Source organism: Tachyglossus aculeatus, chromosome 4 (assembly GCF_015852505.1).
Source record: "Tachyglossus aculeatus isolate mTacAcu1 chromosome 4, mTacAcu1.pri, whole genome shotgun sequence".
Classification (NCBI taxonomy): Eukaryota; Metazoa; Chordata; class Mammalia; order Monotremata; family Tachyglossidae; genus Tachyglossus; species Tachyglossus aculeatus.
Genome location: NC_052069.1, coordinates 31253887 through 31266794, shown reverse-complemented (window position 1 = coordinate 31266794; position 12908 = coordinate 31253887).

The window sequence follows — 12908 nt, the reverse complement described above, 5'->3', positions numbered from 1 at the left end:
CACTCCAACAACAGACTTCACCTTATATATCTTCTACCTTTACTATTCCCCATGCTCCATGCACCGTCTTGGGAGCAGCATGGCTCAGTGGAAAGAGCGCAGGCTTGGGAGTCAGAGGTCATGGGTTCGAATCCTGGCTCCACCACTTGTCGGCTGGGTGACCTTGGGCAAGTCATTTAACTTCTCTGGGCCTCAGTTACCTCATCTGTAAAATGGGGATTAAGACTGTGAGCCCCACATGGGACAACCTGATCATCTTGTATCCCCAAGCTCTTAGAACAGTGCTTCACACATAGTAAGCACTTAACAAATACCACCATTATTATTATTATTATTATTATTATTATTATTATTATTATTATTAAAGAAGCTACACCTCATAGTCATCTCTACCACCTCCATCCCTTTCCTCATTCTGTTGCCCTGATTAGTAACCCCGGGAGCAGATGGGGTCCAGTCTAGGCAGGGGAGCTGAGACAGGGGCCTGGTTTCTCATTCTGGCTTTTCCTCTTGCTTGCTGTGTGATCTGGGACAAGCCACTTCACTTCCCTGTGCTTCAGTTTGCTCACCTTTAAAATGGGGATTTAATCCCTGTACTCCCTGCCCCTTAGACTACGACTAAGATTACAGCCTGTTTCCAATCTGATTGTGTTACATTTACCCCTTGCATAGCACAATAGTAAGCACTTAATAAGTATCACTATTACTATTAAGATGCAGCATGCCCTAGTGGAAAGAAAATGGGTGCGGGAGTCAGAAGACTTTGGTCATAACCCCGGTTCTGCCACTCATCTGCTGTGTGACCTTGGGCAACTAACTTAACTTCTCTGTGCCTCAGTTTCCTCATCTGCAAAATGGGGATTCAGTACTTGTTCTCCCTCCTTCTTAGACTGTGAAACCCATATAGGACCTGATTATCTTATAAGTACCCCAATTCTAAGCACTTGGTATAGAGTAAGCACTTAACAAATGCCACAATTATCATTATTATTATTATTATTATTATTGTTATTATTATTATTTTATTCTCCCTCCCCACATCAGACAGATCACAGCTATTCCAACATTCAGAACCCTCCTAAAATCTCACCTGTTCCAGTGAACATTCCTTGATTTATTTCCCAGAGCCCCTTCTCCTTCCTACATCTTGTTCCCAACTCTCCCACCTCCCACCACCAACGCCTGGCTAAGGTCCTTCCTTCTACTTGAAATTCCTTCCCCTTTGAATCTGCCAGATATCAACTCTCCTTATCTCAGAAACCCTTCTTAAATTATATCTTTTTCAAGGAGCTTTCCCTGATTAATTTTTCTTTTTAATCAAGTTACATTCCAGCATTTTTGCACTCATAACCTCTCATTATACTTTTTTTATATTTTGATTTTCGTGTTGCCTATATAAGCATTTCTCCAACATTCTCCTTCACCATTTCCTTCCAATCAGTCAATCAATGGTATTCATTGAACACTGACTATGTGCAGAGGACTGTACTGAGCACTCGGCAATGTACGAATCCCAATCACTCTGCTTTTCCTCATAACAGCTGCTCCCATGCCGTTACTCACTTGTTAATGCTACACCCCCTTCTTCTTCCTCCTACCTGGATATTATCACTTGTCCATCTCCCCTGTTTGATTGTAAGTCCATTCTGTACAGGGATTGTGTTTCCTACATCTATTGTACTTTTCCAAGCATTTCATACAGTGCAATGCACTCAAGAGGTGCTTAACAAATGCTTCTGATTGATTGATTTCAGGTTGTGGTGTCAGAATAATTATAAACAACTTCAAAGTCCGCATGATTCTCTCCTGAGAACTTCCCCTTTGTCTGTCCTCTGGACTCCTGCTTAACATTTTGATAATAGGTGAGAGTGGAATTTGACTCTGACAGCACAATTCCCATTTTGCATTCTTTCCCAATGCTTAATACAGTGTTCTGTACAAAGTGGGTGTTTATAAAATTTGTGGACTGGGAATGTGTCTCCTTATTATTGTATTCTACTCTCCCAGTTGCATAGTGGAGTGCTCAGCACATAGTAAATGCTCAATAAATCCGACTGAATAAATGAATTAATATAAAATGCTATTGCAACTATTATTACTACTACTACTACTATTACTTTTACACTTGTTAGGTGCTTATAAAATGCTGCTAATACTACTACTGCTACTACTACTCTACATGAACCACAGCATCTCTGAAGAGGGCTGGACATCATTGGTGAGATATCTGTTTTTCTGTTCAGTTATGACTATCCAGAGTGATTCTTCCACCAGTGAAACTGTGACACATGTGGTTTATCCTTATATATTATGAATGATTTATTTATTCATATTGATGTCTATCTCACCCCTAGACTGTAAGCTTGTTATGGTTGGGTAATATGTCTAATAATCCTGTTGTCTTGTACTTTCCCAAGCTCTTAGTACATTGCTTTGCACATAGTAAGTGCTCTATAAATATGATTGATAATAATTTGTTACGAATCAAAAGGTGGTATTTACTGAGCACCTAAGGTGTGTAGAGCACTGAACTAAGAGCCTGGAGAAATACAATTGAACATAATAAACACTCAATAAAAAATGTTGATTTTTTTAAAAATGGTATTTGTTAAGCAATTACTCTATGCCAGGCACTGTACTAAGCACTGGGGAAGATACAAGTTAATTAGGTTGGACACAGTTCCTGCCCCGCACGGCGCTCCCACTCTCAATCCTCATTTTACAGATGATGTAGTTGAGGCCCAGAGAAGTTAAGTGACTTGTCTAAGGTCACACAGCAGACAAGTGGCAGAGTCGGAATTAGAACCAAGGTCCTTCTGTCTCCCAGGCTGGTGCCCAATCTACTAGGTCATGCTGCTTCTCTTGACTGATTGAATGAGAGACACTAGGCCTAATCTCAAAGAGTTTACTGGCTAGCTGTGGAGACAGATGTTAAAATGAATTATGTGTAAGGGAAGCAACTAAACATGTACATAACTGTGGTAGGGATATGATTTGTGCCTATGTGCTCAGGAATAGGATTATATTCATTCATTCATTCATTCAATCGTATTTATTGAGCGCTTACTGTGTGCAGAGCACTGTACTAAGCACTTGAATGCTTGGTGAGGCAGTGGGATGGAGGGATAAGAGCTTAGCTGGGCAAAGCATCTTGGAGAAGCTATGACTACAGTCAGGCTTTGAAGATGGTGAGAGTGCTAGCTTTCGATTAAGGAGGAGAAAGGAGGAGAATTATAGGTAGGAGGGGTGGATGATGGGTGAGACAGAAGGAAGAGACAGTGAATAGGTTGGAATTACAGGAGTGATGTGTTTGGATTGTCACAAACAATGTGATTAACACTGTCCCAAAGTATGGAGGTCTTTCTAGAACTACCACTATAAAATGTACAAGTAAACCTCTTATAGCACTATAATGTTGATTTGGTATTCTTAAGCGTAAAGTTTCAGCATTTTTCACAGCGCAAATACAATATACACAGCATGACTGCACAATATTACTGCAGCAACCAAACTACATCACAGATCCATATAATAAAAGCTCAATAGGGAAGCAAGAAACTGACGTGGAGAATTCTTGCCTTTAAAACATGAAAAGCAGTAGGCAGTTATGGCTCTATGTGTTTGTGTGTATGCACCTCAGTCTGAAAATCAAGACTTTACTTTGTATTTACACCGATCTTTGTATGGCATAGTAAAACATTCATAAATGTCATTTAGCTAGGCACAAAATACCCATAAAGAGTAAATCACCTCTTGGGGAAGTGGAAAACAAGACCCGAAAGGTGGAGAGAGCTGCTGAATGGTAATCACTGCGTCTCAGTCAGAGCTATGACGGGAATTTAGAAATCCCAGGGTTCAATTCTGCATCTAGAAAAGCAGGATGGCCTAGTGAGAAGCAGCCTGGCCCAGTGGAAAGAACAAGGGCCTGGGAGTTGGAGGACCTGGGTTCTAATGCTGGCTCCAGCATCAACCTGCTGTGTGACCTTGGGTAAGTCTCTTCACTTCTCTGTGCCTCAGTTCCCTTATCTACAAAATGCGGATTCAGCACCTGTTTCCTTCCTACTTAGGTTCCACATCAGACTGTGAGCTGATGTGGAACCTACTTTAGACTGTGAGCCCACTGTTGGGTAGGGACTGTCTCTATATGTTGCCAATTTGTACTTCCCAAGCGCTTAGTACAGTGCTCTGAACATAGTAAGCACTCAATAAATACGATTGATGATGATGATGATGTTCTTGTATTTACCTCAACACTTAGTACAGTACTTAGCACAGAGTAGGCACCTTACGAATACCAAAATTATTTTGGCCACCAGACTGAAAGAACAGAGGGAAAGCCAATGTGAAGAGAAACAAACTTGGTTGTGGTGTCGGAGTTTATGTGGGCAAACTTACAACTGTAAACTCGTTGTGGGTAGGTAAAGTCTCTGTTATGTTGTACTCTCCCGAGCGGCTATTACAGTGTTCTGCACACAATAAACCCTCAATAAATGTGATTGACTGACCGACTGATTCCCCCCTGGCAGCTGCTTTGCTGCTGGAGGAATGGTTTTCGTTATTTTGCTCAGAGATTGTGCTACCTTGTACAGATTTATTACTCTATTTTACTTGTACATATTTACTATTCAATTTATTTTCATAATGATGTGCTTCTAGCTTTATTTTTATTTATTCTGATGACTTGACACCTGTCCACATGTTTTGTTTTGTTGTCTGTCTCCCCCTTCTAGACTGTGAGCCCATTGTTGGGTAGGGACTGTCTCTATATGTTGCCAACTTGTACTTCCCAAGCACTTAGTACAGCGCTCTGCACACAGTAAGCGCTCAATAAATACAATTGAATTGAATTGAATTCCTTCAGAAAGCATGTCAAGGGAAACAGCAGTACCCATCAGCCCATCTTTCCAACACGGTCATCTGTGCACCTGCTACAGTGGTGATTATGCTGCTGGTATTGTTTTTCTCCTCTACCAACCAACCACAAGAACCCAAGAAGGCAAAATTCACTTAGCTTGACAGAAATTCCTCGAGTTCATAAATGTCCCAGCAACAGCTCACATCAGCCCTAACCTTCCCCTGATTATGTTTCTGGGCAGTACTTTGGAGACCACCTGAAGAAGGAGATTGGGTTATAATTTGAAACCATAAAGGGTGGTTCAAATTTCCTTGCCTCTTCTTGGCATAGTACAGAAAATAAATCAGAAATAAATGACTAAGAATTCCTTCAGGGAAAGTACACACTTAGGTGTCTATCTCACCATTACAAATCTGAAAGGGGCTGGGTTTTAAGGGCCTTTGGCATTGGAGGAGAAACAGCTGAATTGGCCCCAGGTGACAGAAATATGCCATCCGACTTTCTCCTTATATTGTTTATGACCATAAACAATAAACATAAAGTTTTAGAACTTGTGGATTTCAAGCGTAGATCATAAACTGCTATAATGTCATGGTGTAGCTTTTCATAAGTATTCAATGGTTTTGGCCTAAGTTTTATTTTTCAGAGATTACATAGATTACTTTATTGATGCAGATCAAAGTTTACTACTACTCTGGCATTAAGTGTGCAGCACAGTCATTTTAAAGTATCTAACGTTATCATTTCTGTATCAAATCACAGTGGGCAAAAAAAATCAGAAAACACAATTTATCCTTATAGTGTAAGTATTCTGAGTTTAAATCATAGATTTAACATTTAAATCCTATAATATTTGGTTTTAGGAGTATAATTGCAATTTAATTTTAATTTGGTCAAATGTTTACTTCTGGATTTCAGATTAATAGGGCTAAAAGAATTTAAAAAATTCAAATAAAAGCATTTAGTCGATACATTTGATTTTCATTTAAAAATTGAATATATTTTATGTTGGACTGGGAATAACACATATCAGGTTTTCCAACCGAGAAGTTTGTTCTTAGGTGGATCAATACTAGTTATAAACTATGTTTACTCAACACTCTAAAGTTCCAAAACAGTCATGTCAGACCTTATCTGTATATGAAAAAAATCAGCACACTCACCTTTCATTCATTCATTCAATTGTATTTATTGAGCGCTTACTGTGTACAGAGCACTGTACTGAAAGCTTGGGAAGTACAAGTTGGTAACATATAGAGATGGTCCCGACCCAACAATGGGCTCACAGTCTAGAAGGGGGAGACAAACAACAAAACAAAACGAATAGACGTGTCCAAACCGTCAGAATAAATAGAATTATAGCTATATACACATCATTAATAAATAGTGGTAAATATTTACAAGTAAAATAAAGTAATAAATATGTACAAATATATACAAGTGTTGTGGGGAGTGTGGCTCAGTGGAAAGAGCATGGGCTTTGGGGTCAGAGGTCATGGGTTCAAATCCCAGCTCTGCCAATTGTCAGCTATGTGACTTCGGGCAAGTTACTTAACTTCTCTGTACCTCATCTGAAAAATGGGGATTAAGACTGTGAGCCCCCTGTGGGACAACCTGATCACCTTGCAACCTCCCCAGCACTTAGAACAGTACCTTACACATAGCAAGCACTTAATAAATGCCATCATTATTATTATTAAGGTGGTAGGGCAGGGGGGTGATGGGGAGGGGAGGAGGAGAAGAAAAAGTGAGGTCAATCTGGGAAGGCCTTCTGGAGGAGGTGAGCTCTCAGTAGGGTGGAAGGGAGCTAGTTTGGAGTATGTGTGGAAGGAGGGCATTACAGGCCAGGGGAAAGACGTAGGCCAAGGGAAGGATGTGGGCCAGGGGTCGACGGCGGGACAGGGGAGAACAAGGCACAGTGAGGAGGTGAGTGGCAGAGGAGTGGAGGGTGCAGGCTGGGCTGTAGAAGAAGGGTGGTGACGTGATGGAGAACCTTGAAATCAAGAATGAGGAGTTTTTGCTTGATTCGTAGATTGACAGGCAATCAATCAATCAATCAATCATATTTATTGAGCACTTACTGTGTGCAGAGCACTGTACTAAGCATTTGGGAAGTACAAGTTGGCAACATATAGAGACAGTCCCTACCCAACAGTGGGCTCACAGTCTAAAAGAACCACTGGAGATTTTTGAGGAGGGGCGTGACATGCCCAGAGCGTTTCTGTACAAAGATAATCTGGGCAGAATAGTGAAGTATAGACTGAAGCAGGGAGAGACAGGAGGATGGAAGATCAGAAAGGACCTTCAACATAAGCATTATAATGAAAGGGTTCGTTTTCTCCGTACTTTCTACTCTTACAGGTAAGTAATCCCTGGATCCATTTTGGTCAATTCACCGCAGAACAGCTTACGTTTAAAATATGAACCAATGGACTGGTTCCTGGTTTATTTGGAAATATAACTACCCTTGGTATTAGGAAAGAAATGTGAAAGTGTGTTTTAAACTTCTCTTATAATATGTCATTTAAAATGAGACAGATTCTACAAGCAGCATATATTACACAGATCAAGTTATACCACATTCTACTGTTGAAAATAAATGATTCCTTTTCATTTCATTTAATTGCTATATTTTCTATGTTTCAGGGCTTTCATGGAGCCAGCGTCTTAATTATGGTAAGTATTAGTTCTATCTCAATTATAATTATAGTGTAGGGTGTGTGGAATTATAATAATTGGAATTAAAATGAAAGCAGGGTGTGTATGGAATGTTTGATATGATGACTGCTTTTGCCAGTACCAGTTTCCTTGTGTGGAATCCCAATGGCAACAGAAATATATCAGGTATTTGAAGTTGCTACTCACGTTGAGTCCAGGACAGTTGACCATGACCTTTGAAACTGGAAGGATTTTATTTTTCGGAACCTGACTTTGTGGAAGGCAACATTTACACCTACGGTTATGAAAATATGCTTCTTAGTGGATTGTCAGAATGGGGACTTGGAAGAGCTGGAATAAAACTGAATCATAAAGTGCAAAACAGTGGCACTGGGCCAAAATTCAGTCTTATTAGGGTAAGAAAATGTATCCAATTTGAAAGCTGAAATTACCTTCCTACAAGACTTTTTCAAGCTTTGGGGAAATAATTAAGTTTCATCATCAGTTTTGCTTACTCATGCAGAATGGAGCAAATGCTGTTCTTGTTTTTTTTATATGCAATGCCTTAAATTCTATTTCACACTTTTGCCAGGTAATTCTCAACTCAAGCCAAGCCTGGGCTTCAGGGATTTCTTCTGCTTTGTGCTCACGGAGACAACAGAACATATTTTCCAATGCATAGCAATTCATTATACGATCGATTCAATTGTTCCCAAAATGAAAGGCCCAAGATTATTTAATCAACCAGTTGCATAACCAGAAAACAAATAGCAGTGTACAAAAGACTAGTTGAAAGGCATTCAGAAATTGACATAATTTCTGGGGCAACTTCTTTAGCTGGAGGGTGCAAATGATATTTTTACTTCTGCAAAATAATTTTTAAGCCATTGTTATGTACAGTCTTTCTTTTCTTCTGATTTAATGCATAGGGATTTGCTCTTAATTTTAATTGAAGGTTTTATTGACAAGTATGTTGAAATAGTTCCCATGATTTCATCCATTTTTATCTTCCAGACTGGACAGCACAGTTAATCATCTTCCCTAAACAGTGGCTGATGTAATGACAACGGTCTTTGGGCAAATGACATGACAAACAAGTCCTGTCCCTTCTCACTCATCGTTGGTCCCAGGAACAGGGGGAGTTAAGGCAACGGGGACAATGTTGAATACTGTCGGTGCAGAGAGACTGGAATCCCTAAGAACTAACCATTCATTCATTCCTTCAATAGTATTTATTGAGCATTTACTGTGTACAGAGCATGTCAACCATGTCACACTTGGTGGAGAGATTCTTCTTTGCCATGACCTCTTGAGAAGAGGATTCTGGAAAATGCTGCCTTGAAAACCCTGGGCCGAAAGGGAAACCTCTTTGGGATTTTCACAAACTGGATTTCCCTTCTCTTGTACTCTTAAAATGTATAAACAAACAGCTGGAACAGTTTACATGTTGCCAGACTTTTACTGTCCTTTTCCAGTGCTCCTCTTTTCTCTTTCATTCATTCAGTTGTATTTATTGAGCACTTACTATGTGCAAAGTACTGTTCTAAGTGTTTGGGAGAGTAGACTATAACAATAAATGGACACATTCTGTGCCAGTAACAAGCTTACAGTCTAGAAAGGGTCACAGATAGTAATATAAATAAACTGCTCTCTAACCTTTTCCCTACTTAGCAGAATATTCTAAGCAAGTGAATTTATTTATTCATTTATTACAAGTTCTCAGTAAATATGATGGAATGAATTAATGCATGAATGTGAAGGAGGTAACCCAAAAAATGGAAAACAAGCAAATAGCCTTACATCATTTACATTTGACCATGATTGCATGCTTTGCCTTCAGATGCTCTTTGTCCAGGAACAGGATTGAGATTTGAATTGAATGCTGCAGCTACAAACATGTTCACAGAGGAAATTCATAACAACTTTACCAAGTTCACCTTTTGTACCTCAGGACTTGGCTGAGCAGAAATTCCATACTTTACCTCCATTTTCTTAAGAAACTCCTTGTTAAACCAAGGGCAAACCAAATCCTTTCCTTTTGCAACTATGCTTTTTTCTCCTTCCCCTTCAAATGTGAACTGTCGTCTGCCCAAAGACGGCTTGGAAACCAATCCTATGCCTCGATAGAGGCAAGGGAACTGAGAGAAAATTGTCTGATTTAACTCTATAAAACTGAGATAAAGAGAGAGCATTGAGCAAAAAGGTAACTTGGGTAAAGGTACTACCCAAGCCGCTATCCTGGGAGATTTCTTTTAGACATGCTTAGTTAGGCTCTGTGTTTCAAAGACTCTCAACAAGGTGCTGGTTCTTCTCTCTGACTTCATCTACCTGTGATTGTGGAGTAAGTTAAGAGCTATCTGGTGTGAGAGAGTCACTAAATGATCTGTCCTTCCTAGCTGAAACGGATATGGGAGACAAGATAAGACTTTTTACTTTTAAATCTTCCTCAACCTATTTAGTAGCATTTTCCATGGCGTGTTTCTGGCACTCCATTATATGGAGAATATTACCCTTAATCTTCTAGACTGTGAGCCCTTTGTGGGCAGGGATTGTTTTCATTTGTTGCTGAAATGTACTTCCCAAGCGCTTAGTACAGTGCTCTGCATACAGTAAGTGCGTGGCTCAGTGGAAAGAGCCCGGGCTTTGGAGTCAGAGGTCATGGGTTCGAATCCCGGATCCACAACATGTGTGCTGTGTGACCTTGGGCAAGTCACTTCACTTCTCTGAGCCTCAATTACCTCATCTGTAAAATGGGGATTAAGACTGTGAGCCCCACATGGGACAACTTAATCACCTCGTATCCCCCCAGTGCTTAGAACAGTGATTTGCACATAGTAAGTGCTTAACAAATGCCATTATTATTATTATTATTATTAATAATAAATACGATTGAATGAATGAATGAATGAATGAATGAATGAATAATCTAGTCCTGATTAGCACAAACTGCTTTTCTAGGTTATAAAGTGCTTTACTGTTTTAACCTTTCCCCCTCAGATATTTTGAGGTGATTACTTCAGTGGAATACAAATAAATCACTTTAGTATATTGAATGATCACATTTTAGACATATATTAGTTCTACCTATCACTCTAGACAAGAATATTCTCTGCCTTTTGCTTTGTTCAGCGGAAGCCCTGATTTAGGAATCTGGCCAAGAGACTCATTTATTCTGTCAACCTAAATGCATCCGGTCACTGGCGACACAACTCGTACAGCCTTTGAAATTTGAGTCAGCAGAGGTTGGGTTGGAAGCATGTATGCTCCAGATTCAGTGTCAAATGCTACCCTTAATATCTATAGAGGGATCCTTAATGTACTTGAAATTACCATCGAGAAGACACAAACCACATACAGTTTACAGGAGGTAAAGTGTGTAATTTTGTCCATTGGAGGCAATTAGCTACTTCAGGTTTATTAAACTGAAAATAATCACATGCATTTGGCATAAAACTAGGGACTGTTGGTAAAAATAAAGTTATTAGATTCAACCTTCTTGTTTGTCTCTCTAGACACATTTTTATCCTAGGCCATTAAGAAAAGGTTGTGAATTTTAGCTCCTATTAGTTTATAATTGGTTTATGCCATGGAAGAATTCACTCCTTTTAGGCGCAATGTATATTTTTGGGTAATGATTCTATTTCCCTCCTCAGATATTGGACAAGGATCAGAAAAATATGAATTTTTCTTCAATATCCTTTTTTAAAAATGGTACTGTTCAGAACAGTGTTTTAACCACCTCTAGAAGTAGTGTTGCCTGGTGGAAAGATTAGAGCCTGGGAGTCAGAGGACCTGGGTTCTAATTTTGGTTCTGCCAAGTGTCTGCTGTGTGACCTTGGACAAATCCCTTGACTCTTCTGTGCTCAGCTACTCGACATGTAAAATGGGGATTCAATCCAATCAATCAATGGTATTTAATGATCGCTTACCATGTGCAGAGCACTTTACTAGGCACCTGGGAGAGTACAGTACAACAGAATTAGCAGACATGTTCCCTGCCCATAATGAGCTTACGGTCTAGAGAAAATAATAATGGCAATTGTTAAGCTTTTACTATTTGTCAAGAACTGCTCAAAACCCTGGGGTAGAAACAAGCAGGTTAGGTGGGACAGAGTCCCTGTCCCACATGGTGCTCACAGTCAATCTCCATTTTGCAGATGAGGTAACTGAGGCACAGAGAAGTGAAGTGACTTTCCCAAGATCACACAGCAGGCAAATGGCACAGCTGTGATTAGAACTGAGATCCTTCTAATTCCCAGGCCTGTGCTTTATCCACTAGGAAATGTTGCTTCCCAATCCCTAATCCCTCCTACTTGGACTGTGAGTCGAGTGGGAGGAAGATTGTGTCTACTCTGATTATCTTGTATCTACCCCAGCACTTAGAACAATGTTTGGCACATAGTAAGGGCTTAACAAGTATAATGATAAAAATAATAATATTTATATTAATAATAATAGTAATTATTATTAACATCTTAGCATACGTTTCTTTAACATCAATTTGAAGGGTTTTATTGCTCATCTAGTCTTCCATAATGTAAATCATTTATTTGGCATATAATATATATATATATATATATATATATATATATGCCTTTTGTACTTAAAGACTTCACTGATGTGTAAATCTATTGGTTCATATGTGGCTGAACAAGACAACGAAAAGACATACAGTCTTGACCATGCTTCACACATAAAAAAATTTCCCTTGTTGTGCTGTGGTTTTTCTTTGGAATGCCTGTTTCTGCTTTTGTTTTTATCTCTTCATCTTATGAAGCTTAGACAATTTCTACTTGAGAGGAATAACTCCTTTACAGATTGCATTCCTCCATGCTAGGCTACCTACTACAGTTGACTGTCAATTTTCATCTGCAATGCAGCATTGCCTTAGTGTTGGTTTTAGCATATCCTTAAGACATTCCTCCTGTCTTCTTTGCTTTCGGATGTTTGATTCAAGCCGACAGGACAGCACTGTTTAGGTAGCATGCTGTCATCCAGTCCCTGCAAAAGTTGCACACAGTACACCTGCACTGAAATGAGTAGAGTTTCAGTGCTGGGAGACTGACTTGAGATCAGGACCTCGCTACTTGTGAGTTTGTCTTACAATTTAATTCAGGGTTTGGCTCATATATAATGCTAATGGAACCGCTGAAGGAGATCCATTGCCAACGTGGTGTCTAGGGCAAGTCTATGTCTCATAGCGTTGAAGCCCTCTAGAGCTGGAGCTAAATATCTCCTTGCTGTCACGTTCTGGCAGTCTCCCAAAGAAAGGGCCTGTACTCTTGATTCTATTTTCTGCTTCCTTTACTATTGCTGTATTATTTGTCAGTATGCTGCCTAGTGCTAGCTTGGCAGATGTGTGGAGGGAGGGCATTCCAGGCCAGGGGGAGGACGT